General features: G+C 51.9%; 1 long non-coding RNA gene across 2 annotated transcripts; it reads right to left on the bottom strand.

The window, feature by feature from the left end:
* Nucleotides 1–153: 153 nt before the first annotated feature.
* Nucleotides 154–9,407, bottom strand: LOC123826224. Of its 2 annotated transcripts, XR_006787018.1 has the most exons (5): nt 8,608–9,407; nt 3,748–3,853; nt 2,857–3,022; nt 1,926–2,148; nt 154–739 (listed from the first exon to the last, which is right to left on the bottom strand). It is a non-coding gene; the product is annotated as an uncharacterized LOC123826224 (long non-coding RNA). The 2 variants fall into 2 exon arrangements; XR_006787019.1 differs by lacking the exon at nt 2,857–3,022.
* Between the last annotated feature and the right edge of the window lie 5,079 nt (nt 9,408–14,486).

Below are 14,486 nucleotides of genomic sequence, written 5' to 3' on the forward strand. Positions count from 1 at the left end.
GAGGTGACGTGAATGGGTGGAGCAGCTGGGGAAAAACATGCTGTTTTTTCCTCTGGAGCCCGAAGCCCTCTGGGCTTAGCTTCCACTGCTTCGCCTGGCGATGGCGACGGGAGTGACGGGAACCCCTGCGCCGCCTTCCTCTCACCTGCAGAGATCGAGCTGTGAGCCTCCCCGGGGAGGGCGAGGCTGGGGAGCACCCAGGGGTCTGATGCCGCATGGGAAGGGGCACAGCTGTGGGGTGGCAGCGGGCTGTTGCCAGGCAGGAAAACAAGCCCACGGGGCCAGATACAATTTTTCAGAAGTTGGAACCTGTATCTTTATTGCCGTTTCCTAATGCTGAAATGTTGGCAAGTGATTCAAAAAACTGTAAGACGTCTCGGGCCAATCAAAACAGCTGTGAGGGCCAGATCTCAGCCGCGGGCTGCCAGTGCGCTGACCTCACAGCCAGGCCTCCTCAGGGCAAGTGCGGTCTGCTGGCGCCTGCCCAGCCCTTGCGCCCGCAGCAGGGGGGCCGTGCGCTTGCCCTCCTCACTCCCCACTGTTGTTCGAGCAGGCTCGGAGAGACTTCATTCTGCGCTGTTTCGTGGGAGCAACAGAAACAGCTGCCATGCTCGGCTGTGGCGCTCGGGGACCCCGAGCCAAGCCAGTTGATTCTCTCTGGGCCTCAGTGTTACCCTCCGTGAAATGAAGGGGTCCAACTAGGCTCTAGGGCCAGCCAGCTTCAGACGTCACTTAAAGTCTTCCAGTAGCCATATGAAAAAGTGAAAAAGGAATAGGTAAAATTAATTTTAATCATACACTTGATTTAATGCAAAAAGAAAAACATCTGTTCAACAGGTCATCGGCATAGAAACTATTGAGATATTTTACGTTCCTGGAGGGAACCCAGTGTGTGTTTCACACTTATGGCACATCTCACATGCTCAGTAGCCACACGCAGCTAGTGGCTCCCATACTGGACAGCACAGCTCCAAGGCAAGAAGTGATGGTGATTCCCCCATTCCCAAGTGACAGGCCAGGTCACCTGCATGGGAGCGAGAATCCTGCCTTTCACCTAGTGGGTGAAGGCTGTGCATATATTTTCTGCCCCCGCTAAATTTTTCTTTCCACTGAAATAATGTCTTCACAGTGAGGGGCGGCCACACCATGCTCAGATTACCCAGCATGCACTGCGGTCTGGCCCAGGTAATCTGACAGGTGTCTGCTTCCACTCTCCTTCCCTCAGCTCTGGGGACAGTTCTGAGTAGGCAAGACCTGCAGGGGGGAGATGAGGAGGCCACTGGGACTTGCAGCTGAGCCCTGCCCGTAGCCTGTGAGAGCTGGGGGGAACACCTCACCTGTCCCTCACCCCAGCCCCGAGGGAGCCAGAGGCAGCTGCAAGGGGGAGGAGGAGGAACTCGCGGTAGGGAACAGAAAAGACACCCCACCCTACGCCCTATCAAATACAAGCTCCCAGTCTGCAGCTGCCCAGGCAGGGAGTCGGAGGAGGGAGAGCAAGATTTAACTGGAAGTTTGCAAGTCCCGGATTCTCTCACTGGGCTGGGCTTCTTCATCACTAAATGAAGGCTATTTTTGTTTCTCAAAGTAATCAGAGGATTTGCTTTAAAATGTCCCAGCAAAAAGAAGAGTGTGTGTTTCGGCAGAGGTGGGACTTGAGAAAACAAGCATGACGGCTGATAACTGTGGAAGCCGGGTGAGTGCTCACGCTTGGGTTTATTACACCGTTTTCTTTCGTTGTGGTCATGTGTAAAAATTTCCATCATACAAGTTTTTAAACAGTGACCGAGAGGGCTTTTGAAAATTAGGAGTGAACAGGAGAGCCACATGGGTAGGCTCAGAGCTAGCCCCGTGAGCATATCTCAGTGGGTAAGTCATGGGCAAAAACTAAAATAAATTGTTTTCCAAGCACACCACGTGAGACCCACTTGTCTAGTTACTGTTTCCGGGTGGTCAGATTTCCATGGTCCCTCTGCCGACCACCGCCTTCTCCATCCTGGGGTCATGCCTTCGGGCTGAGGGTCCCCGTGTTCACCCAGCAGGCTGTGGGCTCCCCGACTTTTCGGTTGATTGGGTGACACGGTAGTAGCTCCTTAAGACGTCCAGATGGGTATCCTGAAGTGCAGACGACCTCGGGGCGCAGGACGACCCCTGTGAAGATACCGAGCACAGCAGCGGCCACTAGTCCCCAAGGGTCATTTGACATTTTGAGATGAACTCATGGTCTCTCATAAAGAAGCTGGAACACTGAATCATGCCTGGGGCAGGGTGGCGGGGTGGGGGTGGGGGTGGGGGCCACACTTCCACGCGAAGTGCTGTGGGACACCTGGTATAATAGTTAAACCTGCGCTAGGGGAACAGCATGTGTGTGAAAGGGACCTTGCTGGCCTGCTCCAGGGCAGCTCCGGCCGTGTGGGTGGATGGACTTGCCCCTCAAGCCTGAGTCCTGGGCCGATGGGCGTCTGACGGCCGTTGCTCAGGAGAGAAAAGCCACTATCTGTGTTGAGTTCGTATCTGGCACCGAAGCCCAGGAAGGAGGAGGCCTCCTCAGGCGGCTCCGCCTCTCTGAGAAACACGCCTTTCACTTACAGTTTTGACTTTTCAGTTCTGAGCAAATTAGCTAATATGCTTTGAAGACTTCCTGCTCCCTAGGTATTGTTCAGCGCTCTGCGTGAACTCTTTAATCCTCAAGGCAGGCCCTGTGAGGAGGGATTATCAGTTCCCTGCTGCACAGACCGGCCGAGGTGGCTGCTAAGGGACCTGCTCAAGGACACACAGCCAGGGAGTTGTGAGCAGACTCAGTCCAGCGACCGCTGTGTGATTGGGCTTCTGCCAACCAGGCTCACGGAGGGTACAAACCAGAAAATGCCCAACGCGTGGAGGGCTCTGGGGTGGGGCTCCCGGCCGCGGCCCGGTCCTGCAGAAGTCCAGCAGCGGTCGCATTTCTAACGCTGTGCGGCTGTGGGACGCTCCAACAGGCGCACGGCGAAGTGTGGCCCTTGCCCGGCAGGCCTTCTTGGGTGACCTGGGAGAATAATTAAGACTAGTCTGTGAGGAGGTCAGATGTTTCTTTTGAAGTGTGGGAGAGGAGTTTTCGGGGCTCGACTGCTACACAGGTGCTCCCCCATCCCTTTATTTGGTTAGCAAACCCTTCCTTTGGCGGTCCTGCAGGGACGCTCTGGAGGAAAGGACTGATAATGTCGAACTCTTTTGCGTTTACAAAGTGCTTTCCTTACACGACTTTGCTCTTCTCTCTCCATAACACAGTAGCAGGCATTTGGGGCCCGTGATGGAGATGAGGAAGCAGAAGTTTGTGGTGGCCTGAGCCATTGCTTGGCAGCTCAGCTAGGACTCAAACCATAAGTTCACCCTGGCCAGGCAGCTCAGGGGTTAGAGCATTGTCCCCATACACCAAGGTTGCAGGTTCGATCCCTGGTCTGGTCACATACAAGAATCAACCAATGAACGCATAAGTAAGTGGAACAATAAATCAATGTCTCTCTCTCTCTTTTTCTCCCTCACTCTCTAAAATCAATCAATTAAAAAAATCCATAAATTCAAAATCGAATTTTCCAATTAAAAAAACACAGAAAGGGAGGAGATGCCAAGCCGATGGGATTTTAGAACCGTGTGTCTTAAGGATGTCTCTCCAGCCCAGTTCTGGTCCTTCCTCGTCATGCACATACCCTTCCCTCCATTCTCCCAGGCCTTCTTGCTGATGAGTAAACAAGATCCTTTATAGTCACTCACCTTGGACTACGAGGGCAGCGTTGTAGCTGGGCTCATCAGGCTGTGCAGCTGTAAGTCTGGAACCGCAGGCTTCCGGTCCAGATTTCAATATGGAGACCCTGCCAAGCTGGATGGTGAGTTAGGGTTAATTAAACTTGAACTGTCATTGGAGTACTTAGATCCAGCACGTGGACGTAGAACCCACTGCATCCTCCTTCCTGAAGGCTGACAGGGAAGGCTGAGTGGGCACACGGGTGGGGTGGAGAGGGGGCACGATTTGTCAGGCACAGGGTCACCTGGCCCCATTCCGCTGGCCAGCGGGAGCCCAGGCAGCTAGAGGGCCCCTTCCGAGAAGGGGGAAGTCCTGGCTGCCCCTGTTTGACTTCCCAGAGCTCTTCTGTGAGTTCTTTGGCTTTTTGCCTCCCCCTTTGCTGTGTCTCCTTGGCCTCTGTCCCCTCCCCTGCCACCAGCAGCCTGCATGGAAACCGGGCCGCCCCGACCAAGGAGTCTACACGCCTTTTCCGTTGACAGAGAGCACCAGTGCGAGCCTTTGAGGCTTTTGACAAGGACTCAGAAAGCTGGAATGGACCTCCCCAAGGTCGCGCAGAGCCAAGACGTAACCCCAAATTTTGTGTCACGAGCCCACAGTCTTTCTGCTCCCGCTCTGAGAAACAACAACACTCTGTCCTCAACTGCTAACACCTGTGATGCCTTTGAGTGCATGCACTTGCCAGGAATTCTTAAATTTTTTATTTGCAAATACATCTCTCCCCCAACTGGACTCTGAGCCCTTTGAATCAACTCAATATATGATAAAACAAACAAAGAAACAAAAACACGGCAAATGGAAAAATAAAAGCTATGTGGGGTCTGGGGTAGTTTCTGTTTGAGCCCCCCCACCCCCCGCCCCAGATCTGGGGAGTACTCATTTGTTTGCTTGTCTGAGGATAAAAAATAGAAAAAATTACATATATGTAACTCATGCGCAGAAAACAGAATTCGGTTGCTGTGTTGGATCATCCGTTTCCGTAATTATCCTTGCTACTTAAATTGTCCCGTATTTGGCCAGCTGAAGTTCTGCTGGGCCCCTGTGTCTTTGATAGCTTCTTTTCCATCCCCTGTGACAAGAGACTCCATCCTGTACCGTTCTCATCCCGGACATTCCTCCTTGAAGCACTGGCTTCTTTCAGTGGGAAATGGTGAGCGATGTGCACACACACACACAGAGTGGTCAGCTGGGTCCTCTCAGCTTCATTCCCTGCTAGTTGCCCAAGCCAGGGCTATAGAATCACCATTCCCTGAATTTCACTTGTTGCTGTCCGAAACATTTATATTCAAAAGTCAGTTTGACTAGAAAGTTCTTGCGTCTTATTTTCTGCGTATCTTAAATATCTTACCCATTTTCTTCCAGCATAAAAATGTTGCTATCAAGATGTTTCTCAGGAATTGAATTTTCTCTCCCTTATAAGTTACTTGGTCTTTTTGTCTGGATGTCCAAAGGATTTTTCTCCTTTTTATTTTTAAAGTTCAATATTTTACTAGACTATGTCTTGGTATCGGTCGTTGTGGTCAATTTCTCCAGTTAAGTGGTGTGTCCTTTCAATTCCTTTCAGAATTTTTGTTGGTTTTCCCCAAAGTTTCTGGAAGAAATGTGTTACTATCTTCCGACCATAGTTACAGATTTGCCTTTTCTGTTTTTGGTTATCAACATTTTTCTTTTCTGCATATTCGAGGCTATTTTATTATGCACATACAAATTTAGATTTGCTGTGTCTTTCTGGCCAATTACACCTCTTATTATTATAAAATACCTCTTTACCTCTAATAATGTGTTTTGCTTTCAATTCTATTTTTCTGATATTACTATGGTTACCTCAACTTTCTTAAAGTTTTTGGTTGTTACATCTTTTTCCATATTTTAACTTTTAACCTTTCTGTATCTTTTTATTTTAGGCATGCTCCCTATAAGCAGCTCATATATAATTGGGTTTTACTTTTATCATCAATCTTTATCTTTTTAATTGGAGCATTTAGTCCATTTATATTTAATACAATTACTGATTCACTTGGGCTTAAATGTTATTATTTGCTCTTGTGTCCCAATGAGCCTATTTCCATTTCTTTTTCATCTTTTTAACTGCTTTTAAAATTATTTCATCTTTTCCTTTCTTAGTTTGGAAATGATATTTTTATAAATACATAATTTTTGTGGTCAAATATGGATATTACAATACTTCCTTGAGTTATCAAATTCTAAAACAAATGAGTACCCTCACCTCTCCTTAGACAATATGACTACCTCAGGAAAGCCCTGAGTCCGTTCACTCCGCTTCCAGTGTTCGCGCTGCTGTTGTGTCCACTTGCCCAGCAGCCCACGGGGCTTTCCCGAGCAGCGTGGACTCTCCCCCTGCTCTCTGGGTCACCGGTCAGCAAATGCACCCGGACTCTGAACACCTGCCTTATGCACCTGAGTTTCTGCTCTCTGTCGGATCTTGGCCCAGTAATTTTTCACTCTTATGTTAGCTCTCTGTTGCCTTCCATAATTTTTATATTTGGTCCAGCTTTTCCCATTGTTTTTGGTAAGAACAATTGGTCTGAGTCACCTGTTCCGTCATAGATGGAAATGGAAGTCTGGTCCTATTACTTATACTCTACAAGATGAAGACCCATCGAGCAGATATGGGGGCAGGTAGTGCTGCTAATAAAGCCGAAAGCCCGTGGCTCTTCAGCACCTTGCGTGTCCGGGGAAGCTGACTCACAGGCCCGGCATGTGACGGGGTACTGGGGGCGGACGTGTGTGGCAGCCAGGCCTGGGAGCTGCACGTATTGCTTAGCTGTCTGAGTAAACATAACCCAAAGGACACCTGAGGTGACCTGTGCTGTCCTGAGAAGATACTGGACCGGGGCCCAGGGTCACTGGGGCCTACCTGGCCTCTGCAGTCCATATGAAAACAGCCACTTTGTGCCACCGTCGCAGACATGAACACAAGGAGTGCTCAGTGCTAGCTCAACAGCCTGCAGTTCAAAGACAAGAGTCTGGGCCAACCGTCAGAGTCAGCCCATCCTGCCTGAGGCTGAAACAAAGGTGAGGGACAGGCCATTCTTGGAGCTACTGCACAGACTTGTGAATATGAAGGAAGCCACCGTGGCAGGCGGGGATCTGCCTGACCTTCACCAGCAAGGACACAGCTTGGGTCTGGAGCGCCCATACCTCACACAACGCTATGTTCTTGGTGTTAGGGGCTGAACTGTGTTTCCCTAAACTTCGTATGTGGAAGTCCTAATCCCAGGCATCCCCTCAGAATGTGACTGTGTGTGAAGACAGGGTCTTTAAAGAAGTAGCTGAGGTTAAGTGAGGCCATGTGGCTGGTCCCTAATCTAATAGGACTGGTGTTCTTATAAGAGGAGAGAGAGGGACCAGAGGTCCATATGGCGAGAGAAAAGGTGATGTGAAGACACAGCAAGAAGACGGCCCCCTGCAAGTCAAGAAGAGGGGCCTCAGGAGAAACAGGCCACCTTGATCTTGGACCTCTAGCCTGCAGAACTGTGAGAGAATAAATGCCTCATTTAAGCCTCCAAGTCTGTAGCACTTTATTTTTGCCAGCCTAGCAAACATGTGCACTTGGGGTGAGGTCCAACCGTGTCCAGGGACAGGGAGGTGATGGTAAGAAGCTCTGTCTTTCCTGGAAACAACACCCCTCCCCCCATCCCCACCTGGTCCCGAGGCATCTGGCTTTGGAAAATGACTCCCCAGCGCTCCATTCGTGTTGGGCTTGTTAACCACCCTTGTTTTATCTTCCTTTAATGAACAACACCTTCCAAAGGAGAGGATTCTAGCAGGTTTCTGTCTCAGAAGGCAGAGAGCCCAGGTCTCTGGGGTTTCTGTCCCCAGGGGGGCCTGGCACCAGTGTTCCCAGCTCTGCTGGGCACCAGAAGGGCTGTTGATGATCTGCTCCTGGGTGGGGTCCCCACACTGCAGAGAGCGGGGGACACCTTGCCGCATCCTAGGCTTGTTCATGCCTTGCATGAACCCACTGTTTCCAACTCTAAGCTTCTTGCACTGCTGTCTTTCTTGTTTTACCCCTGTGGACAGTGAGGCTCTTGGGAAGTCTGAGAAACAACCCAGTCCCAGCTGTGGCCCTTGTCCTCCCGGTCACGGTCACGACAACCCCGCCAGTGAGAGAGGTCAGTGAGTGCTCTGAGCTTCAGTCACCCAGAGAGGAGGCGGGAGTAGGCAAGGTGCCAGCTTCCCCCCCCCCGCCCCCACACTGTGGCAATGACCTCACCTGCCCGCAGCTGCTCCCAGGAGACTGTGTGTGTTCAAGTCACATTTCATTTGGTTCATTCCACAACAGCACATACATGAAGTTCACTTTTTACTTACTGACCAAAAAGTGCTAGAGACTAAGATTTCAGGCACAAGTAATGATGCTGGTAATACACAGTCTGTTTAAACTTAGCTCCTACTGTCAAGTGCATACCTTCTCCTTCTGGCCCCAAACCCTGAGAGACTGTCCCACAGTTCTTCCAGCAGAAGCCTTCATTCTAGACACCCGCGTCAAACACTGAAGTGATGATTTTTAGAAAGGAAACCAAAAGTTTTAGGATTCTCCCAGGGTTGACTTAAATTATTTGGCTTATCATATTACTGAAATAAGTAGGAAAACAAAATTATGTAAACTGTGGGTTCTTGGTAGTGTTTACCTAAGTCTAAAACTGAAACCAGTGTACAAATAAAATACAAAAAGTCCCTGCAAAACCACTGAAACTCAAGTGAGCACATTTAACAGTGATTTTAAAAGATTGAGGCGATTGACATATAACCTTGCGTAAGTTTGTTTATTTTTTTTAAACAGTGACTTAAAAAGAAATCACACTTACTTTACTGTGAACTGCCACGTTGTTCTCCTGAACCCACACACGGAACAGTGACTCAGTGGCGCTGGCCCCGGAGGTGCGATGACACGCTTCTTCCACGTCTCGTCTCCGCTGCAAGCACGGCGCGCGTTTCACAGGCGCAGAACGCCGTGATGTCCGTGAATACGAGTTTCTCCTCCGTTTGTTTGAAAGACGAACACTATGTAGTGCTGAAATCTCTAGAAACAGGTATGAAAGTCTCTTCTATGTGAGGTGGAACATGTTTTAATAAACTTTCGAGATTTTTGTTCCCGTGAAGGTTAACATTCTCACAGAGGGGGTCACGGAGCCCCTGACTTCTGGCTGGTGCTTCTCAGGGTGTTCGTGGGACCCGGTTGTAGGACGCCTGGATTTGAGGTTCTGCCTTTCACGCGAGACTCTCTCTCCGGCCTGAACTGACCTCCAGGGCCTCTCCACCCCGTGGGCGGAGGTCTCCCTGAGCCTGCAGGGACTTGCCTTGTGCTGTCTGCTTTTCCCGCGTGGGGCCCAGTGCACTTGGGTTGTGCGATACAACCCAAACACAGAGGGCTGTAGAACCGCCCGGGAGAACGCCGCGCGTGGCCCGCGGGCCCCAGCTGTCTGCGGGGCGGCCCCAGGTCCCCGGGCTGCGCTGGCAGCGGGAGGGGCCGCTGGCCGCCCAGCTGATCCCGGCTGGGGTGCACTGGCTGCTCGCTGTGCCTCCACCAGAGGAAAAAATAGTTCGGTCCTTGGAAAACGAGCGACTCACACGACCGGAATAGCAACGGCAGACATTTAAAAACAGAAACACCTGCCTCTCGGAGTTGTGACAGGAAATGAGATTTCAGAAATGCCACCGTGAAGCTGGGGGAGCAGCAGCCTCCCCCGTCTGGCCGCGGCTTCTGGCGGCCCGCTGGGCCCCCCCCCCCCACCCCGGGAAAGCCCCAGCCCCGGGGCCTGCCCGGGGACTCTGCGACCAGGGGCCAGCTCCGGGTCAGTCCGTCCGGGCTGAGCGCGGCCTGGCTGCGGCTGTCCAGCTGCTGGCCCTGCCAGACTGGCCTCCGAGAGGCTCCTCAGTCCCCAGGGAGAACCCCAGGGAGGGGAGGGGAGGGGGCCGGGCGGCCCGTGCGACCCGCCCCGCTGAGTCTTCCTTTGACCGGCTGCACGACCCTCGTGAAGGATGAGGTCTCAGGAGGGTTCTCCACGGAGCTTTCAGGAGGAGGGGAGCTGTGTTCGGTCTGGGGCGGGGGCCTCCAAAGTGGGGCCTCCAAAGTGGGGCACGCACATCTCAGGGGGCGTGGCCGGTCCTCGAGGTCAAGGAAAAAAAATAATAGCCCCTCCATTTAATGTCTTGCTCCAAAGAGGAGAGAGGAAGCCGCGCACCATTAGCCGCGGCGAAGGCTGGCGCAGGCTGGCTACTCGAGACCGTCGCGCGGGAGGACGGCCTGTGCGGGGTGGGTGCCCAGGGAAGGGAACTGACAAATTCTATTATCCTTAAAAAAAAAAAAAACAACTGTCACAAAAACAACGAATGGCTTTAAAACACCGCAGAGGAGGAGCCTGGGTCGGAGGCAGCACGGACGCGGACCTCGCCGGCCGCCGCGCTCTGCTCCGGGCCGGTGTAGCCCGCCGCGCTGCGTAGAAGTGACAACTGTGCTTTAAAACAAATCCGACCGGGAGTGGCGCTACTGAAATTGTCCGGAGGACGGACTAAAAGACGACTCTGCAGTTGTGGTCATCCATGCCGAAGGGTGTACTGTGCCACTACCCAGGGGCAACGAGACAGTGAAAAATAGTGTTCACCTCATCCTTTTAAACCTTCTTTTCGGGTGTTTTACATTGCACATAGTATAACAAGAGCACGTAGACACAATGTATAAAATGAGATAAACAGTCAGAACACGTGTGGCCGTGTGAACAGCCCGGTCGGGGTGGGCGACACAGGAAGCCACGGGCGGCGCTCCAGGGCCAGCGGCTCTCGTACCTAGATGCCTCGGGGCCACCGGGGCAGGTCGTGTTCAAGCGCAGGTCACGGGGCCCGGCCCCGGGGTTTCTGTTTCGGGAGGTCTGGGAGGGGACGTGACAAGGGGCACTTCTCACAGGTTCGCAGGTGATGCTGCTGCTGGCGGGGGGACCAGACTGCTGGTCTGTAGAAACGACCGTAGCACAAGGGGAAGCAGGCTGCTGTCTCCGCCTGCATCTCAGTGAAGACAAGCGCCCCCTGAGGACCAGCGACTCCCCTGATCGGCCTTCCACACTGCCTGGCAGTTGCCCTGGGAGATGGATCCCTGAGCCTTAGGCCTGGCTTTGCGATCACGTCCAGAAAGGGAGGAACTAGAAGGAATGCTAAGGAATGGGCCAGGGGAGGGCCTGGAGCAGGGGTGGGAGGAGGAGGGGCTTGCGGTCCCTCTACTGTCCTCCTCCCCCCCCCCGCCCCCAGCACAAAGGACACAGGGCTGGGAACGCTCAGGCTTTGGTGCCAAGGAGACCTGATGGAGCCCCTGGGCAGCCGCTCACCAGCTGTGGGCCTCCAATCTTCAACAGTGCATGTGCGGTAGGAAATTGCATGTTACAGGAAAGAAAACGTATGTTTCTCATTGTCTTGCAGCCTTCTCAGAAGGCGGGTCTCCGCAGGTGGGCTCAGGGGGGTGGCAGGTGAGTAAGCCTGGAGAAGCTGGAGTGTCCTGTGAGGCAGAAGCTGTGGACAGCGGGGAATGGGTCACACACTGCTCTTCTGTCCCCTACACATCAGCACCCAGGGCAGGGACGGGAGGCGGAGGCCAGCATCTCCCATCCAGTGGCAAAGGCTAATACAGAGGTCTTGGGCCAGCCCGGGGTGGGGGCTCTGCTGCTCTGAAGCTCCCTCCGGAATACATTCACACCCAGGTTTCTTCTTCTCCATTTAAATGCATGATTAGAGGAGACACCTGAAAGCCAGAAGCTGTGACACCTCAAGGGATGTAGGTTTCAATGGGATTTCCAGCACAGGCTGGGCAGTAAACTCAGTGTTCCTTATATGGGGCCCCGATCACATCCCTGGTCGTGCAGGCCGCTTACTTCTGAGGGAAGGCCTACTGCGGTCTCAGTTTTCTGCACCTGCCTCTGCTGGCAACCCATGACAAATAGAATTCCAGTCCCAGGCACGCAGCTGGTGGGAGAGGGGAGGGAGCTGTGAGTGGTCCCTGCCTGGCCCTGGCACAGGCTGTGCCTGGGGCTGACGGGATTGGGCAGGCTCGGGGGCCCTGGGCAGGCTCCCTCCTTCCTCAGCACTCCTTCTATTGGGCTCGAGCTTTGTCTTCAGGGTTAGGGTGCCTCCTTTACCACCACAACTAAGGGCCTGGAAAGGGCTGTGGTGCCTCTGATATGGGTCCAAATCCTCGCCCCACCCCCCAGCCTCAGTTCCTTGTTCTGGAAAACGGAGTGATGGGGAACTGACAGTGTATGGCCATGAGAAGGAAGCCAGTGTGTGCAAAGTGCCCAATGCATGCTCCCTTGTAGCCCTACTATGTGCTGATCCAATCTGACAAAATTCCAAAAACACCTGTGAAAGCTAAACTTGGAGAATCTTATCCAGGCCTTCCTGGGGCATCTGAAGGTAAGAGAATTAACTCACTCATTCATCCATGCAACAAATAAATATTGAGTGCTGACTGCACATCAGACAATAAACTAGTAAATATCTACGAGCAAATAGAGATAAAAGCCAGGAGGGCTATTCATTCACGCAGAAGGGCCTCGGGGCTCTGGTGGGTGTCCCTGGGGATGGTGCTGCTGGGCATGTTGAGAGGGGCAGGCAGCTGGCACTGCCAGTGGCTTGAAGCCCATTTATTTCTACCCCAGACAAGGCAGCAGAAGAACCAGAGCTGCTGCAGGCCTGAGGGCCCACCGTGAGACAGAGGGGAGGCGGATGCTGGAGGGGCCAGCCCACTCCTCCTTCTCACTCTGAGCAGGTGCCAGCCTGCTTGGTTCCTATAGAAGAAGCCCTTTCTTCTGTGCATACCTATCCCCTCAAGTCTTCCCGGTACACCAAAAGCTTCGGAGTCAGGCCCTTGGAGACAGAACTGGATACAAATGCTGCTCCCTTTCTGTGCCCCGAGAAAGTTATTTTAGTTCTCCAAGCCTCAGTTTTTCCCATCTGCAAAATGGTGAAAGTTGCATCTCCTTGTTCACTCCACTCAGGAAAACCAAGTGAGATGGTAAGAGGAAGTGCTTTCAGGTCCACAGCATCTTGCACCCCATGTCTGCCATGTGGCAGATCAAAGTGGCGGTCCACAGGGTGGCAACCTCCTCAGATGGGCTTCCACGTCTTACAGACCAGGGATCCATAACGAAACCCCTGAATGTAAGAGTAGCATGGAGCCGTCTGACCTGCCAGCCTCCTTACGGTGAGGCGGGGTCCTCACAACTGGATGTGGGGGGAGGAAAAGGAGCTGAATATTGGTGCAGCTGTGAGCTGGATGGGGAACATCTGGTTCCCCCTCAGCCAGGGTTCGGCAGGGTTAAAGCCACAGCTCCTGTGAGGTCTGAACAGCCCCAGTGGCTGCTGCAGATGCAGTGGCTGCACAAACAATCCAGTGGCATCTGCCCTGTTTCAGGTGGGCCGAGGGGACTGTGCTGTGACAGCAATGGCCACACTGCAGATGACCGTGACCTGTCTGCATCCCCCACCTCCCTGCTTGGGGGCCACGGTGGTCTTCTGCTTACTCAGGTCCCCACCCAATCCTTTCACCGGAGCCGTTACCCCCAAAGCACAGCCTGTGACCGAGGACCCCTTACAGCAAAGGTCTGGCCCTTCGTTTCTGTATGTGAGCCGAGAATGGTTTTCATGGTTTCTTTTTAAATACATTTAATTACATTATTACAGTTGTCCCATTGTTTTCTCTCCTTCAGTCCCCTCTAGCCTGTACCCCCTCCCACCATCATTCCCCCCGCTTAGTTCATGTCCATGGGTCATACATATAAGTTCCCTGGCTTCTCCATTTCCCATACTGTTCTTACCCTCCTCCTGTCTATTTTGTACCTACTAATTATGCTTTTTATTCCCTGTGCCTTTTCCCCCATTCTCCCCCTCCTCACTGATAACCCTCCATGTGATCTCCATTTTCTGTGAATCTGTTCCTGTTCTACTTGTTTGCTTAGTTCATTTTTTTTTTTTAGGTTTGGTTGTTGATAGTTATGAGTTTGTTGTCATTTTACTGTTCATATTTTTTCTTTTTTTCTTAGGTAAGTCCCTTTAACATTTCATATAATAAAGCCTTGCTGATGAACTCCTTTAACTTGACCTTATCTGGGAAGCACTTTATCTGCCCTTCCATTCTAAATGATAGCTTTGCTGGATAGAGTACTCTTGGATGTAGGTCCCTGCCTTTCATGACTTCAAATACTTCTTTCCAGCCCCTTCTTGCCTGGAAGGTTTGAGAAATCAGTTGATAGTCTTATGGGAATTCCTTTGTAGGTAACTGTCTCCTTTTCTCTTGCTGCTTTTAAGGTTCTCTCCTTCTCTTTAATCTTGGTTAATGTAATTATGATGTGCCTTGGTATTTGCTTCCTTGGGTCCAACTTCTTTGGGACTCTGAGCTTCCTGGACTTCCTGGAAGTCTGTTTCCTTTGCCAGATTGGGGAAGTTCTCCTTGATTATGCTTTCAAATAAGTTTTCAATTTCTTGCTCTTCCTCTTTTCCTTCTGGCACCCCTCTGATTTGGATGTTGGAATGTCTAAAGTTGTCCCAGAGGTTCCTAAGCCTCTCCTCATTTTTTTGAATTCTTGTTTCTTCATTCTTTTCTGATTAGACATTTCTTTCTCCCTCCTGGTCCACACTGTTGATTTGAGTCCCAGTTTCCTTCCCATCACTATTGGTTCCCTGTACATTTTCATTTATTTCAATT

Source organism: Phyllostomus hastatus, unplaced genomic scaffold (assembly GCF_019186645.2).
Source record: "Phyllostomus hastatus isolate PE091 unplaced genomic scaffold, TTU_PhHast_1.1 phas_contig_80, whole genome shotgun sequence".
NCBI classification, from domain to species: Eukaryota; Metazoa; Chordata; class Mammalia; order Chiroptera; family Phyllostomidae; genus Phyllostomus; species Phyllostomus hastatus.